At 41.6% G+C, this 24,433-nt stretch overlaps 1 protein-coding gene across 10 annotated transcripts in view; it reads left to right on the top strand.

The window, feature by feature from the left end:
- The window catches only part of SCUBE2 (signal peptide, CUB domain and EGF like domain containing 2), a 1,402,698-nt gene that overhangs the window by 1,107,445 nt on the left and 270,820 nt on the right, over positions 1-24,433 (top strand). The window lies entirely within an intron of this gene.

Below are 24,433 nucleotides of genomic sequence, written 5' to 3'. Positions count from 1 at the left end.
GACTGAGGGGGATCTGAGCCCGACTGAGGGGGATCCGGGTTGAACCGTGAGTCACCCGAGAAAGAATGCTTTACGGGAAATTTGATGCATAAATAAAGTGCGAACATTATGTTGAAAGGATCTGAACCCGGCTGAAGGGGATCTGAGGTGAAGAACGAATCGCCTAGGACATTCAGTACTTGTGATAATCTGAAAAAGTAAAATAACTTGTTTGTCGAATAAGGCCCTCTGAATGAAGAGACTTGAAAGCCAAAGAGACCTGGTCATGGAAGGCCCTGATGACAATGATTGAACTGTACCCTTGTTCTAGAGAAGCCAGAAACTGTGCTAAGCTCAAGTGTACCGCCTTCTCCTGTGCTGGGGAAGGGAGGCCAACGGCCTGAACATCCAGACATATCATTTTGTGAACCATTCTTTCTTTTTTGTAACCTTGTTTCCCACACTATTTGTATTTAGAGGTAAGGATTGGCAATAGGTTTATTAGTATAGGTCATTTTATTTTGACAAGACACCACTAGGACTGCGTTATTATTATTTGATAGTCATAGCTTGCTCCCATCTGTAGATTTAGGATTAGATGGGCGTTTTTCAGACCCTTTTTGAAGTTCAATAAATGCCCTTGAAGTGTGATCAGTTGTGTCAGTCTTACTGTTCATACCATGCCTTCCTTACAGCCGTCATGGGGAAACACATGCGTGATGCAACAATCTCAATCATATGCAACAAGTATGCACTTGACTATACCCGACTGGCCCTCGATCTAAGACCCGACAACGCATCAATGGGTAATTTCAACCTCAGAAACCTATGTGCTGAAATAAAGTTTGAAGGAAACCTAACCGCCACGCACTTGGTGCTAGTGTGGAGCATTTTCGATCGCGTTCTCGAGATCAATGCACAAAGAAACATCCTTTTTGATATTTAATGTATACTCTATGCTTACGCAAAAAACCTTTAATCTGTAGACACACTCGGAAGACATTTCATGGTGTGTATGCCAGCGATACATGTCCCAAGAGCCGACCCAGAAATCGTCCGGGTAGCCTGGTGGTCAACACAGATCCGCAGGCCCATGGTGGAACACATTGGATAACTTTGTGGTTGGAGGGGGATGTGCTTCGGTATTTAACAGTTTGGTGAACTACCCGAAACACCCCATACGCTGGAGTTTTAACGGAGCATGTGCAAAGCATCGCAAAATATTTGTTATACAACTGTGCTGGTTCAAGACTCTAAAGCCTTTACCTGTGGTCAGCACTGTATATTCTTTCAGTCAGATGGGTGTTTTGAAAATGTATTTGAACAATCGCAACCGAAACGATCAAATGGTGGCCAGATTCGTTAAGAAGAGGTTCCCTAATGTGTATAGAGCTCGCAAAATGTTCAGTGTGTCAAAAATGTAAATGCATGTCCTCTATCTAGTGATGCATGATTCATCAACATTAATTTTTTTTAAATTCAACAAGCGCGTATTATACATAATAAATAATACAACCTAATAAAAAACCAGTCGGTTTTACGATTTGAAAAACATTTTATATTTGCAAAAATAAAAAAAGACATACTTAACACAGAAAGAATGAAAGTTATACTACAGACCTACCAATACAGAAAAAAAAAATGTTTACAATCCGACAATGATAGGGCGCGCATTAATTGGATAACCATATAAGGGAGTTGCGTCTCCATTGAGGCCTAAATGCTTCAGTGGTATGGATGATGGGGGCAGCATAGATTTGTGAGGGGGTGGGTAAAGATTCCTTATACCAACTGCTATTCCATGCCTCTTTTGGACAGGGGGAACAGGGGCTGCTTATAGGGGTATCCAGAGGGCTGTGTTGTTGACAAGAAATGCCGGGGGCACCAGTTTTTAGCTGCTCCAGACCACTTGCATAAACTCATTCCAGCTGTTGGGGGCATTTATTATAGACGTGGGGTGTTGATTCATAACACCCATACTAAATTGCGTAGGTTCGAACTCCTTACAACCCTGCCTTTGTAAATAAACTTGCCCCCATCTGTCCAGCTGGCCACATCCTTTGCAAGTTCCATCTTATGTTGCAATAGTTCTGCATTAGGTTTATAGTATGCGGCACTATCAGATCTGGCCCTGGTGAAGCCTTCACACCGCTAAATTCTTCAGGCGGCATGTATAAAGTCTGTTTGTTCTCTGCATCGCCTCACCAGGCGTGGCTTAAATATTTATGCAAAATATCTGTTTATAAGGCTGCTTTATCATGTGCCAGTTAATCTGGCCTGTTAAACATCCTTCATTTCCAAGTCGAGATGCATAGTGGCAACCTTCTGAAATAATCAAATCGGGAGGGCGTTGTCAGACTTTCTAACTGCCGCTTGTCCACCACATACATTTTATGGGTGTGCTCTATCACTGCCCCCCAAGCAAGCTGGTGATTAGCGGTAGGGCTATGCCTATGAAAGATCCTATGAATATGCAAGCCTGCGAGACCGCTTTCTTTTAGTCTTTAGCGATATTCGCTTATTGACCAGCTTCTTGATGACCACCTTTTTCTTTCTCAACACACTTATTTGACGGTGCGTTAGGGGTACATGTCCCTTTAAAGTGTTCTGAGCATTCTCTGAAATAGCGCCCACCTAGAACGTCCGAGGCTAGAATGGCCATCTGTTGTTGAGAGGTGGCGTATACAAGCATTTTGAGCAGATCAATGCTTCCCCTTATGCGTGTCGACATGATGGAAGCATGACGGCCTACTTATGCGGTAACCCGATTCATGTTTTGTTTTTAGGGATATACACGGCGGGTAACCCCGGCGGGAATATATCGGTGCACAATCTATAATCCTCTAGAGTGGTTGTTTTTAAATCAACCAGGAGATATCCGTAGGACTTGCTGGTCGCATCTTCAAAAGCCTCCATAAAGAAATACGTTTTGGGCAGATACATCTGATGCACTATCACGGCTAGTTGTTGTTTATCCCGTTAAAAAAAAATAACACTATATAACTAGCTTTTCAACATTATAGATCTGTTTCTCTTGCCCTTGTTGAACAAGTTCTGCACGCTGTAACATATGCTTAGATTGCGGTGGTGGGAGTATTGAGTAAAGGCTTGTTCTAGCTCGGTGTTGTGTCCCCCCCTCAGTCATCAAATCGTCCATGATGATCGTATTCGCCATGCGCGGCCGAAATAAAACGATTGTCATTGAGACTGTCGGGCATACCCTCTTAAAACGTCTGTTTCAAGGTGGTATAAAGAGGTTGACCGCAGCTGTAGAACCAGACAAAATTATCGGGAATGTGTGACATTGCTGTGTTGGTGTTTTCTAGATGTTTTCTGACAAAATAACTCTTGCCGCAGCTGGGAGGCCCTGCCAGCACACACGCGAACAGATGTTGTAGCCTGGTATCCAGAATGACAAATACTTGAGCATTGACAAACCATGTGCAGATATCTACGTGTGAACGTCCTACGTGTGATTCACTCACAGCAGGTGGTTCCAGGGGTTTGTAAAACAACCAGTGCTGCAGCTGGACGTCTATATTCAGCACTTTGCCACATGAAAACCTACAAATGAAATGCATGGTCTTCTCTAGCTTAAGCAGCGAATAAAACATGTGACAGCTTTTGCATATCTATTTCAACACCATAGTTTTAAAGACTATATAAAACACACATCCACTGAATATGACACATGACATACCTTTAGATGTTATAATGAATCATTCAACATATGGCTGACGCACCCCACGGTACCTGCAGGACAATAGTTCACACTTAAAAAATCTAGCGGTCTCCATCACATCCTGTAGTGGCGTTGTTTGGGGCCAAGCCAATACCTACAATGCCCAATGATTGGCACCTTGTCGGCTGTGGCGCTGCCCCAGCTGTATGTCCTCTGATAATGACAAAACAATCGCTGTTACTGGTCCTTGGACTCTCAAATAGCAGCAGCGTCCAAAACTCCAGTCGCTGGCCGATATAATTCCACCGGACAAAGGTGTAATGTGAGGTAGAAGAACCTGCATATTTGATTTTGTAAAAAAGAAAAGGGCAATGAATCTCAATTGTTCAAAGTGGAGACACCTGCATGTGTGAAATCAAACCAGTCATACAGAGGGTTTGTAGATGCACTACCCTAACGTTTTGTATTGTTAATAAGATGTGTAAGGTTATTCAATATTCTTTTGAGGTGCGGGGGAGGAAACGTGACCTTGGCACAGGACCACTATCACCTATATGTAGAGAAAATAAAGAGGATCCAAAGGTAGGAGCACTCCCGTCCCCTGCACACTGTTAATATTCCATCATCTGATGGTTAAGAAAAAATCTTTTTAGAACCTATAAATTAATACTCTTTAGTAAAGTAATTATAAGAGCAGACAAAAATGTAGGCATTCAATTGGTTAAAACACAATAGTTTAATCAGTATGACAAATTGTCATTGGTTCATTTGATGCAGAAAACAAATCAAATGTCAAGCAGTGGATGCTGTTTTGATGAGTATCAAACATGTACATATACAGTTCAGCTAGAAAGGCTGACGTGTTTCGGGATCAACATCCCTTCTTCTTGAGCCAAAAGTATGAACTGAAAAACAGTAAAGTAAATGAAGAATATGTCAAACTACTGCCAATTGGATGGACATAGATTTTATGTTCAAGAGTAATGAATTCAAGAGTAAGCATTAGCACCAGACCATGGTGAATCAACTTAGTTACAATGGATAAACTTGGTCCTTATATGAACACGTTCCGAGGAGAGTCTCTAGTTTTTCAAAGAAGCTCATTTTAGCTCAAAACCCCAATGGGCTGCCCGAAGTGACCAATATGTAATTTAGCATTATGTATATATTATATATATGCATTACATAAGGTGAGGACGGAAGTAAGCATACCTTGTACGAACCGGGTTAAGAAGCCTGTGCTGGAAAAAAATAGTGTATTTGAGTATTCTGAATCCTCAGATGACTCTGGAATCGAGGACTCTCCTGTTTTCAGGATGAGGAACCTAAGTGTAGACAGAGCACATATGTATAAAAGGAGGGTTCTATTTTTAACTGAAACATGATGTATAATAGGCTTTTCAAGTGATCTTTATCGGTGGCCAATGCTATGCTAATAATCGCCTGGTTCTACTCAAGTAAAAGCACATGTAACATCAGGTAGTTACCAAGGGTGCCATATACCATTCAATAGATGTTAATAGATTAGTTAAAAAAGAACAACATTGGTCCACCTGCTCATCTGCCAAACGTGCCTATTCTGGTACATAATCCTCAGGTATTTTTTAAAAAACAGTAAGGGCATGCAAAGTGACACTAGTAGAGTTATAGGCTTACCTCTCAAAAATGGAGAGGCTGGGTCCGTAAGATAAACGTGCTGCACATTATCGGGCATGCTGGTGGTTGTGTTGCTCACTAATCCCTTTCTTCAATATTAGCCAGTCCTCTGACAATCTTTGCATGGAATCTAAGAATCATTAGGGTACACTTTCAATAGCTGTTCTATTGCAACATAACCAGTCCACTGATGGCTGTAATAGCAGTGCAATCATCCCGCTGTGTTCTTACCTATAGATACAGTTTAGGGGAGGTCAGAAGGACCCAGTCACAGCGTACAGAGCGCTGCTGATTTCGAAGCGGGTTGCAGCGGCTGCGTGTGTCCCAGTGCGGGTGATGTGTCCCTCGGGTGGGCTTTGTGGGTTAGACCGTCTCCCAGGTAACCTTCCAGCATGCTAGAAAACTAGCGTGTTTGAGGTAACTATAGCAATTGCGTGCGTTCTATTGAAAATAGAGAAAGGACTACTCTCGATGTTATATTGACATGCAGATTGTCATCAGAGCAAAGTATTATGTGGACGCCATCTTGGAGTGTTTGGGTACTGTCCCCCTATTACCAGCATATGGATCGCCGCTGAAGTGTTGTGGATGATTAAAGGAAAAGAGTACCTATAATTTACCGGAACCCTATTATATGGGTATATAGATGAAGGAAATGACAAAGCTCACATCAGTATGAATGTTGACATTTAAGGTATGCGAAAATTACATTTTGGTCACAGCAGGTCGGGGTACACTTATGGACATGTCTAAAGTCAATGACTTCTCCATATTTATATATTTTATGTACAATAACATGTGATCAGTGGGCTGGTTAACAAGTCCCGGACTATCATCATTTTAACAATTGTTCCACTGTGAACTTGTACACAATACAGATTGAATTTCCTCTGTGTCCCTTTCATCGTATTCATTTACTCAACTGATCTCTAGTCAATCAGTAGACTGTCACAATAAGCACATTTATAATGGATGTACCCCCCCCCCCCCAAGTTAGAAAGGCAGAGTGACACTAGGTGCTAATGCTTATTAAAGTTAAATCCAACTACAAGAACAGAATATGATTAAAAGGTAGGTCAGTATTCAGTTGCATTTCAAATAAAGCATCTAAGCTAGAACTCCTCATTGAACCCTTTAGGATTGAGAGTATCCAGGAGATCTATCCAGAATTATTCTCTACGGTAGAGGGTTGACTGGTAGTCTCCCACTCTGTATGATTTTTTGACCACTTCCAGAACCAAACATTTAACTTGGGCTACTATGTATTGATGTTGTACAAAGTGCCTTGCCAGGCGAGATTTGATGTTTTTACATCTGATGTTTGACTTGTGTTCCGTGATTCTGTCTTTCACTGACCTGGTGGTCTGCCCCACATACAGTTTGCCACAAGGGCATTTAATGGCGTATATCACACCTACTGAAATGCAGGTGGCAAAATCTGAGTTTGTATTTTTTGCCCATCTGGGGGTGTGCCACAAATTCACCTTTTATCACATTATTACAATGTGAACAGGCCAAGCAGGGGTGTGTTCCTTTCCTTCTTGTGCTCAACAGCATTTGCTTCTCTTTACGAGGTTTCTCAGCTCTCACTAATTTGTCCCTTAGATTCTGACCTCTTTTGAAGGCATCATCGGGGATTTGGGGAATAATTTGTGGAGCAGTGGATCACTGTGGAGAACACTCCAGTGTTTCTTGATTGCTCTTCCTACTTGGAAGCTTTGGCAAGAGTATTTAGAGATATATAGTAATGGTGTCTCCTTGCTCTTGACTTTAGGAGTCAGTAGTTGTTCCCTACTTAAACTAGACAACCTCTCTTTCGCCTCATCCAAAACAGTGTGTGGATATCCCCTCTTTTCAAATTTCTCCAAACGTTTTGTGCATTCCACATCAGGGCCTACTGGGTCGGAAATAATTCTCTTGAGCCTTAGGATTTGGCTGTAGGGCAAACTGCCCAACATTGATTTAGGGTGGAAACTTGAGAAATGCAATACATTGTTGACATCAGTCGGCTTGTGGTAGACATTGGTGATGATCTGATTATTTTTGATCTCCAAAAATTCATCTCGAAAGTGTAAAGAGGGTGTCCCTACTTCCATTATAAATGTGATGCTTTGATTTGTTGAGTTCAAGTAATTGAAGAAAGAAATCAATTCCTCTTGCGTCCCACACCAGATCCCGAAAATATCATCAATGAAGCGCTTCCATATCAGTATCTTGCTCGACCACTCCACATTCTCCAACACATGAGTATGCTCAAACCTGTACATAAAAGTGTTTGCATATACTGGGGCCATTGCTGACCCCATTGATGTCCCCGTGACCTGCAGGTAGAAGTTGCCTTGAAATCTGAAATAGTTATTGTTCAGTATTAGACTCAAGAGATTCATAATGAATTGTGGGTCTCCTCTGGTTGCTTGTGAGTTCAGCAATAGCCATTCTACAGATTGGATCCCTTCCTCGTGCGGGATGGAGGTATACAGACTGCAGACATCCATACTAAATAGTATGCAGTACTCACCTAATGCTCTAACTTCTTGGATACAGTTGATGAAATCCGTGGTATCTTTAAGATACGTTGGAATGACATGGATCAATGGTTGTAGTAGACGGTCAATGTATATAGACAATGGATCAAATATGCTATCCGTGCCGGCCACTATGGGTCTCAAAGGTGGATTGTTCTGGTTTTTATGAATCTTCGGCAGTCTGTAGAACACCAGTGTGATTGGATGTTGATTGACTAGAAATTCACTTGTTTTGCTGCCGATCCATTCATTGTCTAGGGCTTCCTCCACCGCTATTTCAATCAGTGATCGTATCCTCACAATTGGATCTCCAGTTTTGTGTATGTATTGGTATCATTGAGGAGTTCTAGGCATTTTTTTGTATAGTCCCCCGTATCCATTACCACTATGGCACTTCCTTTGTCAGCCGGTTTTATGGTTAAATCTTCATCTTTGGCTAAAGCCTCAACATGGTCCAATTGGCATTTTTTAACATTTTGGGGTGTTGATATTTGGTAATTTATCCGTTTCAAGTCAGAGAGGAAATTCTTTTTGAAGAGATTCAAGATGGAATTCTGGACATGTGGGTCAAAGTTGCTTTTGGGTTGGATTTCTAGTGTCTCACCTTCTGAGTGAAGAGTTTCCAGATCTTCATCTGATTCAAAAAAGATTTTAAATTTCAATTTTCTCAATAGCCTATGAAGGCAGACCTTCTCCTCGAATAGAGTGGTAGTGTTTGTCGGGATAAATGATAATCCGCGGTTTAACATCTCCAGTTGACCACTAGTGAGAAATATTCACAACCAGATTTTCACTTATTTGTTCTTTCTTTTTTGATTTGCCTTGCCCTCTCCTCGTTTTTCTTTTTGTTTTTCTCAGAGTCCTAAAAAAAACTCCAGTCCCGTTTGGTCTTGGTGATGTTGAGGGCGATGTTGTTCCTGTGGAATCCACAGGTCGTGCTCCTGCCTCTGGTGTCGGTGTAGCTCTACTATCTGTGCCTGTAGTTGAGCCTGTGGTGCCTAATTGTGTTGATTCACCTATGCTACTGGAACTACTCTCGTTTCCTGAATTAGAGGAGTCTGGATTTCTGGGCTTTGTTCTGTTTAGATTGCGGTGATGATAATATTCCTGCCAGCTGTACACAATGTCATTCAAATAATCGAAAGTGTTCCTCTTAAATTTTCTAAGTTTCCTTTGTTCAATGTCAGATTTGTATGACGAAAGTTTTTCATTGATGTCTATCAGTAGTTGTGATAATTCTTCTGATGACTTAAATTCATTCAGTTGAGTTTTCAAAGTCTCAATTTCTGTGTCTATTGAGGTAAGGGATTTCGATAAATCTTCTATCGTTAGTAGAATGAGATCCAGGGAACATTTGTTGAAAATACGGTCCCACCTTTCCACAAAAACTTTACTTTCGCTACACAGTGTAGGTCTCAAATAAACTCTTAAGCCCCTTGGGATCTTTTTAGATTTAAAGTACTCCACTAATGTGCTGGCATGTAATTTCTGCGCAATTTCTTTCTTAATTAATTTCTCTAGTTGGAATACAAGACGATCTGGACTGACTTTACTTTGTAACGATTTTTCAGTAACCTTTATTAATGACAAGATCAGTTTAGCTTCCTCTGCATCAAATGCCAGCGTTGAAGCATGTTTCTCTGTTAATTCATTGATTCGTGAGAAGGACATGTTAGTAAACAGTCAATTTTAGGAAACAATTGGGGTGCTATCTAGCCTTTGTGCCACACTGGAAAATAACCAGTGATACAAAAAACTGTGCAGAGGTTTTGTAGATGCACTACCCTAAAGTTTTGTATTGTTAATTAGATGTGTAAGGTTATTCAATATTCTTTTGAGGTGCGGGGGAGGAAGCGTGACCCTGGCACAGGACCACTATTACCTATATGTAGAGAAAAGAAAGAGGATCCAAAGGTAGGAGCCCTCCCGTCCCCTGCACACTGTTAATATTCCATCGTCTGATGGTTAAGAAAAACCTTTTAGAAAATATAAATTAATACTTTTTAATACTCTTTAGTAAAGTAAGTATAAGAGCAGATGAAAATGTAGGCATTCAAACCAGTCAATCAGGTTCCCCGGACAGAGACTGGTGGGGTACCTACCACCTTGGCAGCAGAAGCTCCTCCACTGTATACCCCTTGCGATGACAAAGCATTGCGGGCCACCAACCCCTCTATACCTTGTGCTTGCAGATACCAACAGAGTCCAAAATCCCTGCTCTCCTTCAGTCATTTCCACAACACTGGTAGCCGATGACCCTTGAAGTACCCCAAAATCCACTCTCCATTGTCGATGGCAACCCCAGGCCTTCGTGACATGACGCCCGTAAAAAACAGCCCCTTCCAGTGACACATTATATAACTCCTTGCTGCGCCTATCCATCCTCGATGATTGCATGAACCCGTCCTCCATATCCATGGGCAACTCTAGTTCCATGGCGTTGGTGTATGTTGGTTGTGAGGGTTCACACTCCACATCCATGGGTAACCCTATATCCATAAATCCAACGGGCAACGTTTGCCGGTTGGCACAGACATTTTTCAGAATCTTTCTGCTGCAACATCCAGTTGTTGGAAGACACGCCGGTTCTAAATAGAAAGAATATGGTCCAGAACAGGCCATCATTCACACACAAACAAACAGTCTCCATAAATACATAACACATCACCAAACACCTCAACCCTGGTATAACAGCCTGTTACTTGCCACCCTTAAAATAAATCCACGATTTTGGAGTTTTGTGTGAATAAATCTCAGCTACACCACTTCATCAAAGGTGTGATCTCTGGCACATATTCAAATCCACTGCATCCTGGAGCATGTCAATATTGTATAAACCATTGCCAAAGTTAGAACCGTATTTTAAATTGCCAGCATACAATTAACAAACTGCTGCTTTAAAAGATGTAAAGATATGGGCCAACAATCTGCGCTTCCCTTGCAGACAGAAAATGGATACGTTTTGTTTTACTTTGTGCCACTTTGCATGCAGAATAAAATAAATTGTTGCGCCTACTTGGAAGTACAAAACAAATCCATCACAATCTAAAGCATGAACTGGTACAGTCCTGAGAACTTAAAAGAAGCCAGCTTTTACACATCCCCAAACAGCTCAAGCCTGGTATAATACCCGGTTACCTGCTACTCTTTAAAAAACACATCCACCACGCCAGCATTCATTTATTAAACACAACATTTAGATCTTTGGCAAATACCGACTTCACATTGCACATGTTTGAATACAATCTAATTATTTCACACACTAAAAATATGTTTTCAAATTTATCTGCACTTTGAAACTAAAACACTGCATTGCGTGCATGCAAATATGCTGCACCGCAAAAAGACAAGTGCACCAAAAGTGCAATTAGGGTTTATTTCGTGAAAGACTTTGTTTTTTTGTTTTTAAAACAGAATGTTTGGGATGGCTATTCTAAGCACTATAAAAATATTTAATCGGCCTGCCGCAGAAAGGGCTTGAATATCAAGAAATACAGCATCACACGGTTCTGAAAACACCAAACAATACAGAGATACAATCCAAGTCTACCATAGACTTGCAACCCCATTTTGTCTGTGCCTGTACACCACCTATGTGTTATCCTAGCTGACATGCAAAACCAAAGAGCATTCTAAGCAAACTGTACATTTTTAAACACGTCATTAAAAGCACACAGCTGATAAGTTAAAAAATGGACAGCCCAGTGCCTTTGAGCACATTATAAGTGTTATAAAACATATTTAATTGGCCTGGCTCAGAAAGGGCCTGAATATCTATAAATACAGTATCACACGCCCTTAGCTGCATGCTTGAATAAAACCACAAAGATTGTACATTTTTAGAAAAATACAGAAACCAATAAAGCACATATCTTAAAATACCCCCATGCTCACCTTTTTAATGTTGTAGAAACCAGCCAGAATAAACACCAAGCCCAGTTCCCAATCATCAGCCTTGCAGGGGGTCTGCCAGAGCCACAAGCAAATCCAGCCGAATAAGGAGGTTCCCTGCAGAGTTACAATCCGCTTGTCCAAGTTAATTAGTGGTACCGCAGGGGAACATCAGGCTAACATTCTGATAGAATTCCCAGGCAAAGCAGCACCTCTAATGGTGTCAGACTCCCCCTTTTATAAGGTGAAAACACATACCTTTTCCTGCCCCTTCCCCATTGCTGTTCCATTAACAACGCACATAATTCTATTTCTTACTTACTTTGCAGAAATGGGGTTTGTAACAAATCTAATTTTAGCTGTTTCCTGGGTCCAGAGAGACTGTACATTATTAACAAAGCACTGCATTCTATTTCGTGCATACTCAACAAGAATTAGCGAGTGGCACCTTAGATTATGAATAGTTAGCTTCCTGCATCCTTATAGCAACATCTAAAATTAAAGCTTAGCCTGCAGCTGGTTCCCATGCTATCGTTCTGTCATAAGTTAGATATAGCCATGCTGCCTACAGTTGGGTTTAGTTGATCAACACATGTCTGTGTTTATTTTCCTGCGGTGTGTTTGCACAGTTGTCACAGAACATCCTGTATTCTGGCGAGCTAAATATAAAGATTGTCTTTTTTCTGCTACTCTCGGCGGAAATGCACGAGCCTTGGTATGAGTCATCAGAATTGCTGTGATTCTTGGCATTCCATTGTGTAATCATCATCTGTGGTTGAGCAGTACAAAACCCCCTACCACAGCAGTGCTGCTTCACAGCTGCTCCGCTTCACAGCTGCTCAGCTCCATCATTCCGCTGTCACACGCTGTTTGCTGGGTCACAAAGCGGCAGAGGGACACTTGCAAGCTGTACAAGAGGTGCTGTAGACTCAAAAAGACAGTAGTTTGACTTTTGTATGGGCTCTAGGGAGCACAGTTTACTTATAAGGTGAACTATTTAAAAAGAAACACACCTTGTCAAAGACCATAGTTTTAGCTTTTGTACCTGCTCTGCGCAGCACACTTTTACATATAAAACGAATTCACATAGGGTTACCAGGCTAGTCTGTTTATACAAGATATCAAAATTGTTATAGTTTTCGACTTCCTATCACATCGGGGCGGAACCCCTCTGCAATGTCATGACTGTGTCACTCTCCAAAACCCTAAATTTGCAGTACCTGTGTTCAGAGCTCGCTTCGCCCTCGTCCAAACAATACTGCCGCTGGATGCTCTCATCTTTGCAGCATTTCGATATAAAATGTTTTTCACTTCTATCAAATGATATACAATGTATACCCACTTTATATAAAATATACATTTTATATCAATTGATATACAATGATAAACATTTTATATCAAATGTAACTTCATATGAAAATATACATTTGATATAAAATGTAGATCTTCTTTATATTAAGTTTATATAAAGCATATCAAAAGGTGCAGGCCTAAAACCGGAAACAGGGGGCATGTCCACTTGTCAAAAGGGGGATTCTTCTACTACTAGAGTCCTGCTTTGCGGCTCGTCACATTAGTCCACACATTGTAATTACTCAATGCTGTGTGCAGAGGTTTTAATTGTATCATTCGGCTCTGTTTTATGGTGCAGAATTGGAATCCTGTGGCATCCCACCTTCGGCACATTACTACAAAATTAACTGGTCTTTCATGGAGTTGGGCTCCAACTCATTGGCCTAGCCTCAGGAACATGACTTGCCCAGATCCCTTTATCTCTAGACGTGTGTACTGCAGGGGCATGCCTTGCACTATGTATGGAGGGTCCCCTGAGCACAGAACTTCATTCAATTTTTGGCTGCCCACCCCCATGCATATTCCTGTGCCTCCCGTGTCGTCAAGCGGGGCATCTGTGTTAACATGGATCAGAGTGACGTGGGCCAGGACATTGTGACACAAGCTGAAAGTAAGGATGTTAACCCCAGCGATTTTGATGAGAATGGTGTGGATTTAAGCAAGGATCACACAAGCAGAGATGATTCAAAGAAAAGCGACAATCCTGAATATGATAAAAAGAAACATTATAGTGAGTTAAGTGAAAGAATGTAATATTGAGGAATGCTTTGTTTTGAAAAAACAATTTACAACACGCTATCATAAAAGGAACATTTTGGTTGCTGAATGATCATCTTTCTTCTGTGCAAGGGCCTTGATTTGAAAGTAGATGCCCCTAATAAAGCAACATGCAATAAAACCATTGCACTCATCTTGTCCTCATCCTCTTCCTCAGTGGTGCTCTGGTGGTTGTCTCTGTGGCAGAGGATCTGTTGGGACACATAGCATGATTCTGGGTGGGTAGGAATTTGCTTAAGATTTCTATGGAAAGGGAGAATCTTAGGGGTGGGAGGGAATTGTTGAGGTGGCATTGCAAATACTTATTTGGGAAGTTAATGCAAGGTAGTCTGGATAAGATATGCAATTGCCTTGCTTGCGTCGCTTTAATGAGATTTTTCTTAATTCTTGAGGGTAAGGTTTGGTGATTTGTTTGTCAAGATGGAACTGGAGTAAATGGATGGTAATCCTTTTTTCAGGTTTTATTAGACTGGCCCCTCCATGTATTAGTCCATCAGGCTGGGAATCTACACATGGTTCCTTTGCCTGTAGGAATATTCCACTGCCCTTAACAGGGTCCTGGATCACACCTCTTCTGAAGTAATTCACACTGTAGCGGGACCAGCCCTGTACCTATAGGCCTATCGCCAACATTGCATATGCCACTAGAATTCTTAATTAAATGACTACTACTCAACTTCAAGAATTGTATCGAATCTGATGGGTTCTTCAATGAGCGGAAATCCGGTTTTACATTATTTCATGGCATACAAACGGCTCTCCTGGATGTTGGGTACAGTTGCTATGGAATTTATTTATCCAACACAAATCATGCCCCTCTTTAGTTATGCTGGATGTCTGTGCAAAGTTAGACACCCTGCACCAGCATATTCTTATTAAAAGTTTTTTTTTACAGTGGTATGGATTTCGAACACTGGTTTGGAATGGTTTAAATCTTTTCTACCCGATTGAATACCATCTAGTTATAGGCAGTAAGAACAATCTGACTTTGCAATTATGAACAAACATGTTCCAGTGGCTCCATATTATCCCCCTTATAGTTGTAACCTTTACTTGGAACCTTTTCATGCTCTGGTCAAGTTAGATGTTGGTTTTTGATCACAATATTTTTCTGGCTATTTTTTACAGAACTTAAAATGTGGCCGTGGCTGCATTCTAATGTCCTCACTTTGAACACTAATGAAACTAAACATATTTTTTTCCTGTTCAATTTAGAGTTCTTTACTACAGTCCTCATTCCAAGTAAACTCTGCTCTTTTCTTGAAAGGCTATCATTACAGATCTGTCCTTTTTATGAGCTCTGTCCATCAGGGTATTCTAGCCAGAGGTACTGTAGGTTCCAAACTGGATTACTGAGACTATACTCTTCCCAAAATTCATGAACTCTAGGTGCTACAAAATAACCTAGCCCGAATTGTTATGAATACCCCATTTACAGCTCCTACGGTATATCGTCTTCACTGACTGCCTGTTTAAGCCAATGTTAAATTCAAAGTGGCCCCTCTGGCCCACAGATGTATTCATGAGAATGCCTCTACTTATTTGTCCAGAAACAAAGTTAGAAGAGCTGAAAAAGACATTCGGAGTGTATTTGTTCAGTCCACTGAACAAATACACTCCGAATGTCTTCAGCTCTTCTAACTCTTTCTCGCTACTCCCTCATTTAAGTTAGCTTCCACAAGAGGTAGCTTTGCTGTTTTGAGCCCTAAAACTTATATTAACTTCCTGGTTAAGACCAATCTGAATCTAGCCTTGTGCGATTTTCAAAAACCCTTCAAAACTCTTCTCTTTTTACTGTTTGCTTGATTTTTAATTTGGCTATCAATTTCAGATTATACGCGTTATTATTAAATCGGCAGTCTAGCACCTGCTCGGGCTCCACAATTTTCACTTGCACTCGCATAAGGGACCGCCCTGACCACTCTACTTACCACCATGTCCAAGAAACGGCTTGGTAACCCCTTCAATTTGGGCCCTTCAATAGGCTCTCAGGCCAGGAGATATCTACCTCCAGCTATCTGAAGCCGTTGCCCTCGACTCAAAACCCGAAGAGTAGTAGCACTTCTGTACCTACGCCACGACAGAGTTGAATCATTGCCTTCCTCCACCAGGTAAGGGCATTGTATATTAACGCTTGGACTGCACCCTCTGCCTGCTCGACAGATTCTGCCTGGTCTACGGACTAATGACCGTCCTTAGAAAAGGGATTATGGGCCTCATTACAAGTTTGGTTGGAACCTAGTGGTAAATCTACCGATATACCACCAAATGGATTTATGGTTACCGCCACTTGGTCAGGCAGAATTACCGCTAGATTACAAGTGATGGTATGGTGCTGTTAGTCCCCATTTATGGAGTAGGAATCCATGCAGATTTTGGCTGAATTACCTTCAGCAGTAATTCTGCCAAATTGCAATTTTTTAGTGGTAAAATGGCTGAATTACCTCCAGCATTTTGCTGGAGGAATTTCCTCCACCTAACCTCATGGTAATGCAGTGGTAGCTCAGTTACAACTGCATTACCAACATTTTTGTCCACACCACCAAACTCATAAGGAGGCCCTATGTATGGTGCGAAACCTGAAGATGTCTCACCCGCTAATCCCTGGAGATCTGTCATCTAGGTGGCCAGGACACGATCATCGCTTTTGGATCCAGTTCCTGGGGGTGGACCAGTGACGGAGGATCACCTGGGTGAGGGGTCTTCGGGGAGTGGAAGTGGGACACCAGATGGCGAGACGCAGTATCCCCTTCCTTGTAACACCTTTACCTCATCCTACCAGGTGGGATATTTAGGAACTCGAATCCCCATCCCCTTTCCCACTATAAACAGTTTCTCACAGACAGCTCGCTATGAGAGAAGACAGACTAACACCCGAGCCATATACCTGACATGTCCCAATGCAATGGCCAGGCAATTTCTGATCATTACACACGCCTGACTTCCATTACAACTCCCCACACAGAAAAAAGAGGAGCATGAAAGCACACTCTGAGCGAGGCAAAGCACACGAGGAAAAGGCAGTTCCAAGATGGCAGTTTAATACGAGGTGAAAGGCGGCAAAACAGAAGGGGATCGAAAGGCGGAAAGTGCCCTTGACCTTTTCGACGAGGGACTGTTACTTTCATGAACCTCCAAGAATAGAAAACTTAAGACCAGGAAACGAGGCTGAAGAAACCGGCATTGTGTGTCCGAGTTGCCCGGGACTCAGTGAAGTGTGCTCCCTGGGTCATTTATGAGCCAACATGCAGACCTTGTGTAAGATGTTTATTTTTAATTGTTATAGCAGGCATAATGAGGCATTGTTCCCCAGTGGAATGATAGTCGATAAGAGGCAGAATGCTATGCTGATGGTGCACGTGAATTACTGTTCATGTTGCTTTGTAGGTTGACCCCATAGCCTTTTGTCTGAACAGTTTTCCCCATTGGTACAAGTGACTGGATGTTGTGGTCCATTTATGCTACATTGTAATACTGACGATTCTGCATTTTAGGGTAAAATTGTTGGTTTCACCTTCTAAAGTCAATGTGGTATTAGCGCTCTATAGATGTTTTATCATTGCCCATAGATGGTTAGCTAATTAGTTGAAAATGTCTTTAGATGACTGTTCTAAGCTGTGCAGATCTTCAGGATTTGCTTTTTCTTAAGTTCTTATGCATCGCTCACTCCTGAGTTTTTAGCTTGTGTTAGGATGTGATTAAATGCAATGGTAGTTTTTACATGTAAATAAGCAGAGCATATTGTGTAGTTTTTGTATACTGTGTAATTATCAGTTTGAGTGTTTGCTAGATTAAAGTGAGTGCTGAGGACTCTTTGTGCCATGTGCGCTTCAAAGTGAGTATTTGGTTCCTGCGTTTACAAGTATCCTGTTATTGCCTGCTGAGTTTTTTTGTAGGTGTGATGCTGGTGAGTAGTCGTTTGTTACTGTCTGAAAGCATTGCATGCATGAGTGTCTGACTCTTGGTTGGAGTCAGGAGACTCCTGATGTTAAAGCGTTCCATCTGGCTTGGCATGCGTGTGCGTGTTGGGGAGACTCCTGGGCAAACGGTCCTTCATGTTTCCTTCTTCTGACATGATTAAGCTCAGCTTCTCCTGGAGTTTGAGCTCTGGTTTCTACTTTTCCAGGTGCTCTGCGAGTGGGGCAATGAGCCCCTGTTTGTTTTGTTGGTCAAGAGGCTCCCTGGGGTGAGTGCTCTGTCTCTTCCCATGTCGTGGGTTCGGACAATCTCTGCATTCCCTTGGTGCTGTTCAAGTCATTTGCTGTTGTGTGCGGGATGTTGTTGTCCTTTGACATTGTGCAATTTCTGTGTCCTGGTTATTTAGCGAGTTTGGGTTTCTGGGACATCCTCTGCTTAGTTAATTGTCAAGGGGCTGCATTTCGGACGCCTGCTCCTCTGTGGTACTACTCTTTGTGTTTGCTACCATTACTTTTACTTTGCAGTGTTCCCTTTCCTCCTCCATTCATTTCTCTGGTATGAGTTTCATACATTTGTGCCTGATCTTAGGTATATGTGGTAAAGGGGTGCATGCCTTGCTGATCTTTGTGAAGGAAGGGAGATATGTGGTATCTGGTTGTGAGTGCTGTGAGTGTACAGTGTCATCTTTTTTGAATAGTTTATCTCACTGTTTTCCATGCCTGCTTGTAGAACATTTATGCATGTGAATGAATGACAGCTTAGAGGATGTTTTTGGAGTGTAATTCCCAAAGTGTCAGTTTGGCCTAAGTTGAGGGTGCCTGGAGGGATGGGCATGTGGGCTTCTTCTCTGTCAATGTAACTTCAAGAATCATTGGATTTCCTTGTACATATGTACAATTAAATAACGTCATTGTCTACATCTACCGACTCCTGCTGGCACCTGATTTAAGGTGGTAACTTTCTTCAATGTAACTCATAGGTTTTACCAATGCATGGTGCCAGGCTTTCAGAAGGTGTAACTTTGTAGTGTCTGGACTAAATGTGCTCTCGTATTTGAGGATGGAATTTCGTAATGTTACTGATAGACTGCTATTTGTGAATGTTGAACATTAATATCCTATTTGCTTAATACAATTACGTATACCACTTGACTTCCAGCAGTTGGCAATAATCTGTCACCTGTTGGAACGCAACCAAGAAACAATCATCAAGCCTTGCTAGTTATATCATTGTGTATGTGGGTGCATACACCTCTTACCATGTCTCTGACCATGTTAGATCCTACCCTGTAACATGAATTCCAGTATTGTGACAATCTGTAGCTTGCCTCAAACTCTGCATTCACTGCCAAGATGACCCAATGATCTACTTCGTTCTTACCAAGAAGTTACATGATATTCTAGCGCTTAATTGACTATTTACAATATGTTCATCCAATTCCTCTTGCCATGTAACAGGGATGTACTACCCAAGCTTAATTGGCCATCTGCAACCCTCATGTGCAAAATCCAAATGCCATCCAATTACAGAAGTCAATAGATTGGAGTTGCAATTTTCCTTAAGGTAGTTTCCTTGGTAATGTTTGTATCTCTGTTTAAGGTGCTCTGATTCTGAAAGCCAAATACTAAGATAAAATGCTCCTTCCAAGGGAATACACTGGCTGCTTCCACCTTCGGAGTCCGGCTATCTTTTGGATATTCGCCCTTTGGCCCACAGCTCACATATATGTGGGTTAGGGGATATCTGCAGGCACTCCTTTCTGCATGTCCAACGACAAATCATCATTTCTACCTGCCATGCACAATGGCCAGGGAGTCTAATAAAAAGTGGACAATCACTGGAGAAGTTAACTTGTTCAGTGTGACTGTCTCAAATGTCATACCTGTAAATGGTGTGCAGCTTCTCGATCAACTCTTTAATGTTCTAATGTAAGATTTCTTTTAAAATAAAATGTATTTGATTTATTTGCTTTGCAATTTTTACAAAAAAAGAAACTTCCGTCTCCCTACAGTCCATATCCTCCTATAAACTTAAAAACAATTAATGAAATATTCGTATTAGAGTTCAACATCCTCCTATTCCAAGCCCTTAGTTCATGTTCAAACTGTCTCCAGATTATACCTTGCTTCTTTCCAACAGTTCTAATCTTTCATGTGGGAATATCTTATTCAGAAACGCGACCACAGCACATCACTACTGACCGCCATTGCTCTTTGGTGAGCGAATGGCATTTCAACCAGAGCTGTTGCAGGAAACATTTTCCAGTCTCTTCCAGGGCCTGGCAGTCTAATAATAAATGTTTGAGATGTTCTACTTTATTGAAATCCTCGGAGAAAAAAACAATAGTTGTGTCCTACAGAACCTCTTTTTTCCAAAATCTCGTTGGTAGGGAGTAGATTTAGTCTTATTCTTGAAAAGGATTCTCAATATGGTCTACTTGGAAACTTCACCAGGTAGGTTGCAGGTTGATTTTGTTTTTGACTCACCCATGGGAGGTTGGCCGTCAGTTGGTAGGATGCCACAATTTCTTGTGTCCTGATCCAATCAAGCTCACCCAATTTCGTGTTTTACTCTGGCTGGGTTTACACTTAGTTGTTCTTCTGAGCAACCAATTTCCACTAGTTTCGCTCTGTTTTTTTCAGCCCAGTCATTCAGGAGCTTACTAGTCCCCCCCCCCTTCAGTTCTTCATTTATTGTTTCAAAATGTCTTGGGCGTTCGATATAATTATTGTCCTAAACCGAGCTAAACTGTTCCAATCTATCACGGCTTGTAGTGACAGCAGGCCCAGTTCCCTATGTACTGTGGCGATGGGTGTCAAATTAGGCAGGCCCAACACTCTTCCCCAAAATAAACCTTCTAGTGTTAGCCACAGTATGGATGGTATCTCAGGCATTGCCTCTGCTCCACAAGTCACTGATGGTACTGCTTTCCCTTTATAAAAGTTTAAGAGTGGGAATATGGAGAAACAACTGTATTTCCTGTCCATGACATTTGTCTGAATTGCCAGAGCCTTTGTTTTTGTTCTCGTAGCGAGATCTGCGCTGCCATCTCCACTTTGCTGTTACTCGGCGACACGCCTAGGTATTTACATTTCTGGACCTGCTCAATCTTTGAGGACTCTAAGTACCATCTTAGATTTTCTTTCCGCTTCTTTCCTTTCTCGAAGCATAACATTTTTGTTTTTTCCTTATTTATTTCCAAGTTGTGTTTTTAAAATATATTTTAGAAGGGCTTCGAGTTGACGCTGGAGCCCCACCGCCGTCTGATCTATAAGGATTAAATCATCCGCATAAAAAAGATGCATCACTCGCGCTCCTCCTATAGTCGGTGGGAATTATCTCACTGATTCGTCATCCTTTAGATCTGTAAGGAAATAATGAAACCAGGCAGGTGCTAGAGGGCACAATTGCTTTGTACCTTTAGCTGTAAGTATTTCCGTTGACAAGGTACCGGCCCAGTTTAAACAAACCCTAATCGAGGTACCAGAATGGAGGGAAATTATCAGATCAAAGTCTGACCTCTGGCAATCATAATGACGTAATTTTTCCCATACTTTTTCTCAGTAAATCTGATCGAATGCTTAAACGAGGTCTACGAAGGCCATAAAAGTTCTCGGTTTGTCTTCCGCGACTCTCCCCTTCAGGATACTGAGAAGTAATATGTTTGCCGTTGTTCCAAACCGGGTTCGTCAAAGGGATTGGAAGGGGTTGTTGCAGTCCTCATTCAGGGTCCACTCCTGGAATCTCTGCAGTAGTAGGGAAGCAAAGACTTTCCCAATCACATCAAGAAGTGTGATCGGTCTGTAATTCCTCGCGTTTGCCTTCTTTCCCTTTTTGAAGATTGGAACGACTGTAGCTGTTTTTATAGAGCTCAGAATTGCGTTTTTTGGTGATGTTTTTAATTACTTTATGAATAAAAAGGGCCAATTCCTCAAGATTTTCCTTCACGATTGCATTAGTGAGCCTGCCTAGGCCTGAAAATGCTCTATCCAAGTCTTTTCAGAGACATTATTTTGTTGGAGGTTGATCTTATTAGATCTGTTTTCCTTAACTAGAGATCAAAAATCTTCAGATTTTTTTCTCACCAAGAGCTCTCAGCATGTTTTCAGAATCATTCTGATACAGTTTCAGTCGATAACTAATAAGCCAGGCTCTATATTTCCATGCAGCTGTTTTTGCTTTTTCCACACCGTCGGACAATTTTGTCCTTACAGCTAATTGTTTGAGTCTTCATTTCTCGTCTCCTTGCTACCACCAATACGTCAAAGGTATGGATATTCAGTTGATGATCTTTGTTGCATCCCTTTTTTTTTAATCTGATAGCATTCCAAAAGTAGTATAATCGATTAAAGGGTAGTCTGATGTTCTGCTGGTACTTCCTGCATTATCATCATAAGTTTGTGCAAGTTGTTTCACGTCACTCCTAGTTATTCTCATTCTAGTACCTCCATGACATTCTTCTACGGGAAGGGGCATTTGATGTCTTTTTTTTTCCCCTGTTGCCACTAGCCAAGTGGTGAATAGTGAATTGCAATAGCTGTTCGTAGTACGAATCACTGTGTATGATGATATTAACATAAAGACTTGTCAACACGTAGTTATAATCAATGTCTACACATTGAGTTCCCCTTTCCCACGTGGGTGTCAATTTTTCAAAATCTTCGGCCAAAGCAGTTACATTATGTAGGTCCTAGGAATCCATGAGGGAATTCCATAATTTGTCTAATTTTTTTGCCATGTATATTTTGCTGCAGACTCAAGTTCAGGTCTCTGCATACTGTGATGTAGCTTGCACATTGAGTGGTATACTCGTCCTCAATAAAATGTGAAACCATTTTTAGAAAGTTCTCGCTTGTGATAACCCATGGGTTGCAGTATTGATTTATTACATCTATGGGTGCGATTTCTACTTGGATTGGTTCCTTCAGGGAGTGGTTTCAAGACAGCAAGAGTTCTTGTGCAAATAGGTTTAAGAAAATTGGTCATAACATCGTTAGTCCGCTTCCCGATCTTATCGCTGTGAAAAAGGCCTGAAGTCGGATGTCCTCTTACCTCTTTCTTCGCTGGTGGGAGAATAATTTCGAAACTGTCCGTACCAGGACTTTCTCTCAACCAGGTTTCTTGCAGGCAGATCAGATCGAATCCTCCGGGATTGACATTGCTTAATGCTGTCAAATGTTTAAAGTCACACGTGTTCCATTAGGCCATTTTTATCTCTGTTTGCCCGCTAGATAACATCACAAGGCTCTCCGGGTGAGGCATCTCCGGTTTCTTTGGTTTCCATTGCTACCGTCACCCATGCTGGGCCAGGGCATCAGGGAATCCAGGCCCACTTATCCATTTCGTAGGCTTTGTGTTGACCAATTCCAGTAGAGTCTGACTGCTTTAAGTCCTTATGATGGAGAATTGGCTTAAAGGTTACATTTAGGCTTATTTTCTGTCCTTTAGGACATTGCCCAATATTCAAGGGGTCTTTGTATGCCTTTGTGTCAGTTCTTTCAATCTCTGAACTTGAATCGAGGATTGAAACGTCTCTGGCACACTTTGCCACAGGTGAGGAGGCGTTCTTTTGTTGTTCTTGTGTTTTTCCATTAGGGTGTCTATCATTTGCTTGCCTTACTGCTGACAGATTGAACCCCAGCATCAGCAAACTTTCGGCCGCTTCCTGCAGCATACCTTTGACCACTGGGGATGGAACAAGTAGGAAGACACTATCAATATGGCTTTCCCTTTTCAAATTCTATAATCCTTAGATCATTGGAGCGGATATATCTCACATTTGGTACACAATTTAGTGGTGGCATGACTGTTGATCTATTCAGTATGCACTCGTCGCCCTTGTCCAAAATGTTTTCCAGTTTAATGTCCTAATTTAAGAATTTGTTCTTTTGCCCAAAGCTTTGAGACTCTTTCATCACAACTGATAACAGCACAGCCATACAGAAAAACTGCATACCGACCACTTTGAGACCATAACTGCTGGCAAATTCCCCTAACAGAAAAATAGGGGGAAAAACACTTGCAACAAAAAATAGCAAAAAGGCGCAGAGGAGCATGTCACCCACCTGGCTTCCTCCTCACTGCGCTATGGTTATGCACAGATCAGTGGTACCAACAAAGCAGCATCACAGCAATGCACCCCACTATTTTTACTGCCTAAGCCCAGAAAGAACTTTAAAAGTGCCTCTTGCAATTTGCATGAATTACTAGGTTGAAAAGTATGGATTGCAAGAGGATATCTTTTTCAAGAGTTAAAATGTATTCTTTACTCTTCTGCAAGGGGGTATTTTCTTGGAAGTGGAATTCATTCACTGCTTAAAATAAATCCATACCTCAAACGGGAAGTAAAATTCTCTCCATTCAAAACCTTATCTGGAGCCCCTACTAGAATTCTTATTGGGTATATGGCCTGCCTCTCCGGTGTAGTGTCTGAACGGTTCAGATATGTATGTCATCCTCCTGTGCAGGACTACTATTTCTCACTAACCGCTAAGGTTAAAGAAGTTTAGCAACATACACAGAAGCTTCTGCAGTACCCAATGATTTGGCAGGCAGTGAACATCAAGCAACTATTTTCACCTCGTGGTTCTTTGATTAGGACATAAGGTAATCAAGGGACCCACACTTTGTCTCTGAAGAGTGTTCACAGTAA

This window comes from Ambystoma mexicanum, chromosome 11, assembly GCF_040938575.1.
Source record: "Ambystoma mexicanum isolate Mex_15411 chromosome 11, UKY_AmexF1_1, whole genome shotgun sequence".
Taxonomy (NCBI): Eukaryota; Metazoa; Chordata; class Amphibia; order Caudata; family Ambystomatidae; genus Ambystoma; species Ambystoma mexicanum.
This window is presented reverse-complemented; position numbering and strand designations above follow the sequence as displayed.